This window comes from Rutidosis leptorrhynchoides, chromosome 8 (genome assembly GCF_046630445.1).
Source record: "Rutidosis leptorrhynchoides isolate AG116_Rl617_1_P2 chromosome 8, CSIRO_AGI_Rlap_v1, whole genome shotgun sequence".
In the NCBI taxonomy this organism is placed as follows: domain Eukaryota; kingdom Viridiplantae; phylum Streptophyta; class Magnoliopsida; order Asterales; family Asteraceae; genus Rutidosis; species Rutidosis leptorrhynchoides.
The window spans coordinates 116,161,872-116,175,520 of NC_092340.1; positions in this window are offsets into that span (position 1 = coordinate 116,161,872).

The window sequence follows — 13,649 nt, forward strand, 5'->3', positions numbered from 1 at the left end:
AAATAGAGTTCAATATGAAACCATAGCAATTTGATTCACTCAAAACGGATTTAAAATGAAGAAGTTATGGGTAAAACAAGATTGGATAATTTTTCTCATTTTAGCTACGTGAAAATTGGTAACAAATCTATTCCAACCATAACTTAATCAACTTGTATTGTATATTATGTAATCTTGAGATACCATAGACACGTATACAATGTTTCAACCTATCATGTCGACACATCTATATTATTTCGGAACAACCATAGACACTCTATATGTGAATGTTGGAGTTAGCTATACAGGGTTGAGGTTGATTCCAAAATATATATAGTTTAAGTTGTGATCAATACTGAGATACGTATACACTGGGTCATGGATTGATTCAAGATAATATTTATCGATTTATTTCTGTACATCTAACTGTGGACAACTAGTTGTAGGTTACTAACGAGGACAGCTGACTTAATAAACTTAAAACATCAAAATATATTAAAAGTGTTGTAAATATATTTTAAACATACTTTGATATATATGTATATATTGTTATAGGTTCGTGAATCAACCAGTGGCCAAGTCTTACTTCCCGACGAAGTAAAAATCTGTGAAAGTGAGTTATAGTCCCACTTTTAAAATCTAATATTTTTGGAATGAGAATACATGCAGGTTTTATAAATGATTTACAAAATAGACACACGTACGTGAAACTACATTCTATGGTTGAATTATCGAAATCGAATATGCCCCTTTTTATTAAGTCTGGTAATCAAAGAATTAGGGAACATACACCCTAATTGACGCGAATCCTAAAGATAGATCTATTGGGCCTAACAAATCTCATCCAAAGTACCGGATGCTTTAGTACTTCGAAATTTATATCATATCCGAAGGGTCTCCCGGTTTATATGCATCTTGTTAATGTCGGTTACCAGGTTTTCACCATATGAATGATTTTTATCTCTATGTATGGGATGTGTATTGAATTATGAAATCTTGTGGTCTATTATTATGATTTGATATATAGGTTAAACCTATAACTCACCAATATTTTTGTTGACGTTTTAAGCATGTTTATTCTCAGGTGATTATTAAGAGCTTCCGCTGTCGCATACTTAAATAAGGACGAGATTTGGAGTCCATGCTTGTATGATATTGTGTAAAAACTGCATTCAAGAAACTTATTTTGTTGTAACATATTTGTATTGTAAACCATTATGTAATGGCCGTGTGTAAACAGGATATTTTAGATTATCATTATTTGATAATCTACGTAAACCTTTTTAAACCTTTATTGATGAAATAAAGGTTATGGTTTGTTTTAAAATGAATGCAGTCTTTGAAAAACGTCTCATATAGAGGTCAAAACCTCGCAACGAAATCAATTAATATGGAACGTTTTTAATCAATAAGAACGGGACATTTCAGTTGGTATCCGAGCGTTGGTCTTAGAGAACCAGAAAATTTGCATTAGTGTGTCTTATCGAGTTTGTTAGGATGCATTAGTGAGTCTGGACTTCGACCGTGTTTTCTTTAAAAATGATTGCTTAACATTTTTGTTGGAAACTATATATTTTTAACATATGAATATTATGTGATATATTAATCTCTTAACGTGTTTGATATTATGTGATAGATGTCTACCTCTAGAACAAGTCCCATTGACTCACCTAATAATAATGAAGAGTCAAATGTAAATTGGAATGATTCGTGGACTGATTCACAAGTTCCCGAAGAGGAATCGGAAGAAGAGTCGGAACCAGAAGAAGAATCGGAACCGGAAGAAGAATCGGAACTGGATGAAGAAATAGAACCGATGGGGGAAATAATAAAACGGTTAAGTAAAAGAAAATCCTCAACCAACCGACCAAGGTTAATTATGGTCAATGGTGTTTCCGCTAAGGAAGCAAAATATTGGGAGGATTACCAATTCTACGATGAATCGGATTCTGACGAGAATTCCGATGATGTTATAGAAATTACCCCAACTGAATTTAAAAAGGCAAAAGAAAATAATAAGGGAAAGGGCATAAAAATAGAGAAATCTAATTCCAACCCCGATGAACTTTATATGTATCGTCAACCCACGAAGTCCTTAAGTTGTAACAATGACCCGGGAACCTCTAAACCACCAGGTTTTTCTAAACCAATGTGGAAAACGACGGCTCATATTAGGGGAACATCATATATCCCTAGAAACTTGGCAAAACGAACCAAAACCGAAGAAGAAGAAACAAGCGAGTCGGAATAAGATAGTTGTATTCGTGTGGTGTAATATATGTAATATAGTGTGCTTATGCTTTATGATATATGTAAAAATTGCTTGTATTAATAAGTATTTTTTCTTCTTATGAATCTAACTCTTGTCTATTTTATAGTATAAAAACACAAAATGGATAGACAACCCAATATTTTAAGAGACCTACCCGGAGACATGATTGATGAAATCTTGTCTAGAGTCGGTCAGAATTCTTTGGCACAACTATTTAAGGCGAGATCAGTTTGTAAGACATTCGAAGAACGTTCCAAGAATGCCTTGGTTTATAAAAGGCTTTCGTTCGAAAGATGGGGGATATCACATTGGGAAATCCATAAGTTACGATGTGTTTACTTTGACGCATATATTGCGGGGAACCCAAATGCTATTTTACGCAATGGGTTAAGATATTATTTTGACTCAATATATCCGAATATTGGACTTCGTGATTTAGAAAAAGCGGCTAACATGCAACATAAAGAAGCATGTTATGCTTACGGATTAGTAATGTCCGCTTCTCACCAAAGTGAGAACAAGAACATCGGGCTACAACTATTAAACAAAACGTTCCCACAAGTGACGGAGTCGGTAATTGGGGTAAGAAATGAGGTTTTTAAATTGTTACGGGACTGTTGGACATTACGTAACCCTCGTCCCTTTGACGATGTTACAACACGCTGTCTTATCAACGGCCATAACGGTTATGTTCCACAAGACCAAGGATGGGAAGTAGTCCTAGTAAAACCAGAATGCATGACTTGTTTATGGACGTATGAATTACGTGTTTTTATTGCCTTTGCTGAATGACTTGTGTACTAGCTAGAATTATCTTCACAACTATCTTGTATCAAAGTTATTGTGTGCTATATTTCATGCTATATGTAAAATAAGCGGTATTGTAAGTTTGTAAAATATTGTGTAAAAGTTTGAACGCGAAATATTATTATAATCAGTTTTTCATATAGAATTGTAGTAGTTGAATTGTATATTAGCTACTAAGTATGAACTTAACGGGTAGGTACTACCCGAATTTAAACTTATAAAACGCTAATATGAAGAAAAGCTTTTATAAATGAGTTCATATTATGCTACGAAATACTATTAACTACTCTTATGAAAGGACCCGTTCATATACATTATAAACGATTCACAATAGTTGATTACATTGCGAGGTATTTGACCTCTATATGATACATTTTACAAACATTGCATTCGTTTTTTAAAGACAAACTTTCTTTACATTGAAAATTGACAGGCATGCATACCATTTCATAATATCCACTATCCAACTATAAATTGATTTAATAATAATCTTTGATGAACTCAATGACTCGAATGCAACGTTCTTCGAAATATGCTATGAAAGACTCCAAGTAATATCTTTAAAATGAGCAAATGCACAGCGGAAGATTTCTTTAACACCTAAGAATAAACATGCTTTAAAGTGTCAACCAAAAGGTTGGTGAGTTCATTAGTTTATCATAATCATTTATTTTCATCATTTTAATAGGCCACAAGAATTTCATTCCCAGTTCTCATAAATATACGTCCCATGCATAGAGACAAAAATAATCATTCATATGGTGAACACCTGGTAACCGACATTAACTAGATACATATAAGAATATCCCCTATCATTCCGGGATCCTCCTTCGGACATGATATAAATTTCGAAGTACTAAAGCATCCGGTACTTTGGATGGGGTTTGTTAGACCCAATAGATCTATCTTTAGGATTCGCGTCAATTAGGGTGTCTGTTCCCTAATTCTTAGATTACCAGACTTTAATAAAAAGGGGCATATTCGATTTTGATAATTCAACCATAGAATGTAGTTTCAATTACTTGTGTCTATTTCGTCAAACATTTATAAAAGCACATGTATTCTCGGTCCCAAAAATATAAAGGGTAAAAAGGCAAATGAAACTCACCATACTGTATTTCGTAGTAAAAATACATATAACGTCATTGAACAAGTGCAAGGTTGGCCTCGGATTCACGAACGTATCAATATTGAGATTCAATATTGCAGGAAAGGTACGTAGACGCAACGGAAATGATAAACACTATATTGACCTCACGAGCATACCCATGAACCATACTCAATCACCTCCATAGCTATAACCCATAATTTCCTTAATCCTATCCTACTCGAAAAACAATTTCGAAATCACTCGGACAGCACTCCGTCGTAATATTTTATGTATACTAATAATATCTTGAAATAATATGGAGTAAATATATATGTACATCGATTGAGAGAGTTTAGAGAAAAATATTTTCAAGTTTCTATGAAATAATGAAACCTATTGAATTCTATTTATAATAGATTTTTGAATTATTAAAGTGAATTATTAAAGTATGAATTATTAAAGTGAATTATTAAAGTATGAATTATTAAAGTGAATTATTAAAGTTAAAGTAAAGTAAAAATAAAGTAAAGGTAAAGTTTAAGTATAGTAAAAGTATAAAATTATGTACGTATAATACGCGTATAAATATATATAATATTAATTTAAATTGTTATATATATTTAATAAAATAAAATATAAATATCGTTATCTTTATCATACTAGTTAAGTAATGAGTTGTAAAAAGTGATTCTAGATATTTATAAAAGTTATATACGTTTTAATAATAAAGTTCTTTTTAAATTGAAAACGTTTTTGTACGTTTGAAACTAAATAGATCAATCGAGTCTTTATGAGATTCAATCTTCCACTATCCTTTGTCTAGTTCTCAATGATTGATAATTTATTCTTATTTATAAATCACTTTACCATTTTTTGAATATTGTTAAAATGGAAAGATTTCTCAAATCAACGTGGGCCTTTCAACAGAGACTTGTAATCATAATTCAATATATCTGATAATTCAATCATTTGATCTTATCTTCTAATTCCATTGATAAACATTTTGAAACAGATACAATCATATAAAGTATTTAATCATATATTTTGTTTACGTTTCAAGTTATAATATATATAGACATATACATATATAATCATATTCGTTTAATGGTTCATGAATCGTTGGAACTTGGTCGAGGTTGAATGAATGTATGAACATAGTTTAAAATTCTTGCAATTTAACTTAACAAATATTGCTTATCGTGTCGGAAACATATAAAGATTAAAGTTTAAATTTGGTTGGAAATTTCCGGGTTGTCACAGTACCTACCCGTTAAAGAAAATTTCGTCCCAAAATTTGAGTGGAAAGGTCGTGAATGATAATAAGTATGTTTTCATGATGCATACGGGCTGAAAATTAGAGTTTTCTCATCAGCGAATAATTTGGATAAACAATCCATTTATATGAAGAGTACGAATGAAGCTAACATAGAAGAGTGAAATGAGTAAGTGTAGATTCATCTTATCATTTGACGTAGATATGATTGATTCCCGGATTTCAAGGGATTTGAAGAAAATCTTCTTAATAAGATTTGACTCTCCGGTAATCAAGGAAATTAGGATCCGCTTTAAATGCGATCGTCCATTTTAATTGTTCTGTCGGAGATTTTCTTATAAATTCACCTCCTTCGTTTCCTTACAATTCACACCTTCTGTTGATGCATTTTATGCAACTCCCTAGACATCTACCCACGTCTATTGCAGGTACAACAGTTTACAGGCCACCATGATTGCTCGTTATTATCCTATCCATGTTTGTATGTGGTTACAGGAACTGCAGGAACGAGATTTAGATATTTGACTATGTTAGACTTAGTCAGACGTACGAGTGAAGCCTCACTAGTATGGCTGACAGGCTCATACGCACGATTGATGCTGAGCTAAGTCACAATTACAACCTAAATGAGAAGACATGAGTGAGTGATCACCCGTACGGCTGATGAAGCCAACTCGTACGTGTGATGAATGAATCGTATGGGTGAGTCAACAGCAGGGGTATATAAAGTCTTATGTTCTTCATTTTAGGTTAAGCCTCTCATTTGTTACACACACTCAGATCTAGTGAGCTCCTCTGATTCTCTCTCAGTCCAAATCACCTAGGTGGTGAATAATAGCTCTAGGTGTTGATCTAATCACACTTGATTTAGTTGTGGTTTGACTAAATTAATCAAAAAAAAAAAAAAACTTAACCTATTCACTAGAGGGTTTGATTCACTTATTCCGCCATTGTGTGAGTTAAATCTGTTGATTTCTAAGTTCCTATACATGTTTCATCACCTTCTATTCTTTCCCCCTCAACTCATATTTTAAAGTATTCATCAATATGCTCCATCCAGTTCTGATTCTCGATATACTTCTAACTTTCATATCGGTCATTCTTCTTTTTCATCTACCGCCGGAAGAATCTATTTACTTCTACTATACTCTTGGGTTTATAGTGTTTCTAGTTCTCCCGTGTCTTTATATTGCTATATGCATCGATATATATGATTTATAATTTCTGGTTTATCGTTGGGATTTATATGTTCCCTTATATTTCAAAGTCTCTGCTTCTGTCTTCTATAATCATTATCATTCACAGTTAATGCCCTCTTTTATTTGCTGTAATTTATACCCCAATTTCTATTTCGAAGTTTTGTCCTTCGTTTCTTCTTCTTGCGATTAAGCACCACTTGTAATGGTCCAGAATTCACAGATATGAATTTCGGAATGAACATTGTTAATATTCTAGGAAGGAAATTGTGATGGCACGATCTTGACTTGTCCAATTACTAGAATACCTTGGAAAAGGCCGAATCATCAAGAAATATTTTCTTGATATTTTAGAGGTTAAATAGAATACAAGAGTCGTATAACATGGCACATGATGATGTTATGATCTATGAATCATCACGTTCTATTTAGAAACTCAGCATGACTTACTGTAATATAATCACATTGATCAAGTGTCATTATATTATACTAATTCATGCTTCAGTTCCCAACATTACTTCAAAATATTCCTATTTTAAACTTGAATGTTTCATAATTTAGAAACTAAAATAGTTTCTTTTATGATGTAATACAGATAGCGCGAAGAGGTAAATGATTTCAAATAAGAAAAATTAAGAAAATATCTTCAGAAATATGGAGGATATTTATAATGAAAGATATGATGATATTTTAGAATTTCTAATATCAGAGGATGATGAAGAATATTGTCCGCAGGGGTTTAGAGTCAGGAGCAAGGTATTCGTTAATGACTTCAGCAGGTACTGAATCATTTGGATCCTTTCAAGTCAGGTCCAGTCTTTGTAATTTGTCCACAGCCTCCTTCCTACTTTGCTCAATCCGTTTTCCAGTTCCAAAACTTCTCTTTTTCTGCGCTTTTCCAGCACACTTCATCATTATAATCCATCTTTTATCCTTTAAAGTCGTTTATAGTTTTCGCTGCTTCATCAGCATTTTTTTTTCTCCATTTTCGGAGAACCAATTCGTAGTTCGGAGTGTTTTTCAGAAACTTCACATTCAAATTAAGTCCAGAAGATAGACGTTATATATACACATATAACTGTTGGCATAAACATCCTGTGAGATTTCAAAATACTGATTGCTAATTCCCAATGATTCGTATGGCAATTCTCATTACAAGATGCGAATGAGTAAATGATGGAGTTTCAATGAATAATTATAATGACTTTTTGGAGAGGCTAAAGTCAAAGGGTAATGAAGTTGTTGGTACATCTGCTAATAATGTGGTGGAATGTAAAAGGTTCCCTGGTAACGATGGTGTATATCTCAAGGTTATAATAAGGTTAGTCTGACTGAAAAGTCGAAGTTGACTTGCTGGAGCTGTGACAAAACTGGCTACTTTGAATAGGAGTCACAAAGTTATTTTTGCTAATAAATGCCAAAGAATCTGACGCGGATACGTTGTTTAAACTTTTACTTTGGTTTCAAGAGTTTTTCGGGTACATAACTGTAGGTAACATGTGGTTGGATCATCATCTCGATTGCTCATCATTCGAAGTGTCTTCAGAAATTTTTGAAGGGTTTGAACACAGATTGTAATCGTTAACATACATTTGATGTTCTAACACAGTTTTGAAGTCAAAATATAGCTTGTGAAAGATGTAAGGATCTAAGAGTGATGATTTTGGTCTTATCTCAAGTTGAATTTTGAGATTTCAAAATCAGAATATATAATTAAATTTTGAATGAGTATGGTTGTTTTGATTTCTATAAAAGAATGTATATTGTTGTGAAAGTAGGGAGTATAATGGATGATTTGCTGAATCAGATTCGAAGAATGTAACATATTAATTGTGAATTTATATATCTCTCGGGTATTACCTACCCGTTAAAAAAAAATTTCACAATTAATATTTTGTACAAAAGAATTTTATTACAGTCTTTATGAAAATATATATATGTATATTTTCTTCAGATGTAATATAGATTTAATGAGTTAATGTTAAATTAAACTCATTTGATTTACGGTTGAAACTAGAATTGAATAATCCCTAAAGGCTTTAAAAAGTACATAACTTTTACACAGTATTTCTTTAATGACATTGAAATTATGAATCAATACTTCGTTATTTGTTGATGTATGATGTTCGGTTCGTGGAATTCTTGTGAATTTCGCAAAGTACGAATGATGTTATCTGAAAAGTTTCGAGTACATCGATGATGAAAGTGTACAATCAAATATATACTTGATTTATTATGAATTGAAATTTGTTGAATTGCGACAGAGATTGTAGTTAACGCTGGTTAAGTTGCGGCCGAAGGACGTACATTATTGCATATTTGTAATATGAATTAACCGAGTAGTTAAGATTCACACACAATAGCTTAGCACGGAAAGATTTATTTCAATATATATATATATATATATATATATATATATATATATATATATATATATATATATATATATATATATATATATATAATATACATATAATTTCTTCAGAGGGAATGAGTTAATTCTTCATAACTCGTTGATACAATATACACGTTATTGATTCGTAATAATGTCCACAGTGATTCTTGAATTGACGGAGTTTGTGATGTTATCGGTGTTGTTGATTCGGATGTTGACTGTACTGACGATGCTGGTAACGCTAACGGTACTGTTGATGCTGTTGGTAAAGCAAGTTTAGCTTGTTAATCACACACCATTTTTGTTAGGGTTTCTACTCTTCCTTCTATCATTTTGATTCGTTTAACTGATTTATAGTTAGGGTTAGATTAGATAATCTCTAAGACTTTAGAGATTACAAAATCGCTGCGGAATGTTTCTCCAATGAAGTTATGAATTAATACTTCGTCAGTTATTGTTGTTGGTACTCCTTGGTATCTTTGGTGCGTATGACGTTGATGCTCATGGGACAGATTGTGAAGTTGAGGTTTACGACGCAGTTGTGGTTGGAGGTGGTAATGGTACTGTTGGCGTTGATGATGGTGGTACTGGTTATGCTGCTGGTGCTGCTGCTGGTGTTTGTAATCTTTGCACCATATTCTCCAAAGCCACTACCCGAGCTCGAAGCACGTTGACTTCTTCTATTATACCTGGGTGATTGTCGGTTCGGACGAGCGGATAAATATAATCTAGAATTTGATGTAGTATATAATCGTGACGAGATACTCTGGAAATGAGAGAGAAAATGGTGTTTCGGATTGGTTCGCCGGTAAGTGCTTCAGGTTCTTCGTTAAGAGGGCAATGGGGTGGATGGAAGGGATCACCTTCTTCTTGTCTCCAATGATTGAGGAGGCTACGAATCCATCCCCAATTCATCCAGAATAGATGATGGCTGATTGGTTGATCCATTCCGGTCACACTGCTTTCAGAGCTGGAGTGAGATTCCATTTCAGAATCCGAGGAACTTGAATTAATGATGAATTCCATTTCGTACGATTGAATAAGGATTTTTTTCGATATGAAATGATTTTCGGTTATCGGATGGTATTCTAATTACATAGAATATCCATAGATATAGAAGAAAAGATTTCGTAGATTACGGAGGAATTTACGGGATATGTCAGGTAAAGTTTAAAGTAACAGATACGATAAGATATGATTTAGCAGATACGCTAAGATATGAATTTTGTCTATACACTACTCATGCAATTAATGTAGCAAGACGTGTCTAAACTAGTAATGATAAGCAGGTAATTTCCTAAGAATGATAAGCAGATGATTTCCGACTAAAAATGATAAGCAAAACTTTTGACATGCAGACACGGTCGAAGTCCAGACTCACTAATGCATCCTAACGACTTATCAGTTAGACACACTAATGCAGACATGGTTCGCTAAGACCACCGCTCTGATGCCAACTGAAAGGACCCGTTCATATACATTATAAACAATTTACAATAGTTGATTACATTGCGAGGTATTTGACCTCTATATGATACATTTTACAAACATTGCATTCGTTTTTTAAAGACAAACTTTCTTTACATTGAAAATTGACAGGCATGCATACCATTTCATAATATCCACTATCCAACTATAAATTGATTTAATAATAATCTTTGATGAACTCAATGACTCGAATGCAACGTTCTTCGAAATATGCTATGAAAGACTCCAAGTAATATCTTTAAAATGAGCAAATGCACAGCGGAAGATTTCTTTAACACCTGAGAAGAAACATGCTTTAAAGTGTCAACCAAAAGGTTGGTGAGTTCATTAGTTTATCATAATCATTTATTTTCATCATTTTAATAGACCACAAGAATTTCATTCCCAGTTCTCATAAATATACGTCCCATGCATAGAGACAAAAATAATCATTCATATGGTGAACACCTGGTAACCGACATTAACTAGATACATATAAGAATATCCCCTATCATTCCGGGATCCTCCTTCGGACATGATATAAATTTCGAAGTACTAAAGCATCCGGTACTTTGGATGGGGTTTGTTAGACCCGATAGATCTATCTTTAGGATTCGCGTCAATTAGGGTGTCTGTTCCCTAATTCTTAGATTACCAGACTTTAATAAAAAGGGGCATATTCGATTTTGATAATTCAACCATAGAATGTAGTTTCAATTACTTGTGTCTATTTCGTCAAACATTTATAAAAGCGCATGTATTCTCAGTCCCAAAAATATAAAGGGTAAAAAGGTAAATGAAACTCACCATACTGTATTTCGTAGTAAAAATACATATAACGTCATTGAACAAGTGCAAGGTTGGCCTCAGATTCACGAACGTATCAATATTGAGATTCAATATTGCAGGAAAGGTACGTAGACGCAACGGAAATGATAAACACTATATTGACCTCACGAGCATACCCATGAACCATACTCAATCACCTCCATAGCTATAACCCATAATTTCCTTAATCCTATCCTACTCGAAAAACAATTTCGAAATCACTCGGACAGCACTCCGTCGTAATATTTTATGTATACTAATAATATCTTGAAATAATACGGAGTAAATATATATGTACATCGATTGAGAGAGTTTAGAGAAAAATATTTTCAAGTTTCTATGAAATAATGAAACCTATTGAATTCTATTTATAATAGATTTTTAAATTATTAAAGTGAATTATTAAAGTGAATTATTAAAGTATGAATTATTAAAGTGAATTATTAAAGTATGAATTATTAAAGTGAATTATTAAAGTTAAAGTAAAGTAAAAATAAAGTAAAGGTAAAGTTTAAGTATAGTAAAAGTATAAAATTATGTACGTATAATACGCGTATAAATATATATAATATTAATTTAAATTATTATATATATTTAATAAAATAAAATATAAATATCGTTATCTTTATCATACTAGTTAAGTAATGAGTTGTAAAAAGTGATTCTAGATATTTATAAAAGTTATATACGTTTTAATAATAAAGTTCTTTTTAAATTGAAAACGTTTTTGTACGTTTGAAACTAAATAGATCAATCGAGTCTTTATGAGATTCAATCTTCCACTATCCTTTGTCTACTTCTCAATGATTGACAATTTATTCTTATTTATAAATCACTTTACCATTTTTCGAATATTGTTAAAATGGAAAGATTTCTCAAATCAACGTGGACCTTTCAACAGAGACTTGTAATCATAATTCAATATATCTGATAATTCAATCATTTGATCTTATCTTCTAATTCCATTGATAAACATTTTGAAACAGATACAATCATATAAAGTATTTAATCATATATTTTGTTTACGTTTCAAGTTATAATATATATAGACATATACATATATAATCATATTCGTTTAATGGTTCGTGAATCGTTGGAACTTGGTCGAGGTTGAATGAATGTATGAACATAGTTTAAAATTCTTGCAATTTAACTTAACAAATATTGCTTATCGTGTCGGAAACATATAAAGATTAAAGTTTAAATTTGGTTGGAAATTTCCGGGTTGTCACATCTTAATATTCTGTATGATTAACTTGTTCCATTTAACTATTTTGAAGGAAATGGCACCGGCTACTCGACACACCGTGAATATGAATGAAAAGGAATTCCGTACTTTTCTAGCTTCAAACATAGCCGCAGTACAGGCTGCGCTACATACCAACAATAACCTTGGATCTAGCAGTACAGAAAATCGTGTAGGATGCACCTACAAAGAATTCACTGCCTGCAAACCTTTGGAATTTGATGGAACCGAAGGACCGATCGGATTGAAACGGTGGACTGAGAAGGTCGAATCGGTGTTTGCCATAAGTAAGTGTACTGAAGAGGACAAAGTGAAGTACGCTACGCATACCTTTACAGGTTCTGCGTTAACATGGTGGAATACCTATCTAGAGCAAGTGGGACAAGACGATGCGTACGCACTACCGTGGTCAGCATTCAAGCACTTGATGAACGAGAAATACTGTCCCAGAACCGAGGTCAATAAGCTCAAGATAGAACTTAGAGGGTTACGAACCCAAGGATTTGATATTACCATGTACGAAAGACGATTCACAGAATTGTGCCTATTGTGTCCGGCAGCATTCGAAGATGAGGAAGAGAAGATCGACGCGTTTGTGAAAGGATTACCGGAAAGAATCCAAGAAGATATAAGTTCACACGAGCCCGCCTCCATATAACAGGCATGTAGAATGGCTCACAAACTAGTGAACCAGATTGAAGAAAGAATTAAAGAACAGACTGCTGAAGAGGCCAATGTGAAGCAAGTCAAAAGAAAGTGGGAGGAAAACGGTGATAAGAATCACCAATACAACAACAACAGCAATTACAACAATAATCGCAACAATTATCCCAACAATCGCAACATCAATCGCAACTACAACAAACGGCCCAACAACAACAACAACAACAACAACAACATCAACAATAACAACCATCCCAACAACAATAATAACCGCAACAACAACAACAATCAGAAGCAGCTATGCCAAAGGTGTGAAAAGTATCACTCGGGGTTCTGCACCAAATTTTGCAACAAGTGTAAAAGAAATGGTCATAGCGCGGCGAAGTGTGAGGTCTACGGACCAGGGGTTAATAGAACGAAAGGAACAAATGGT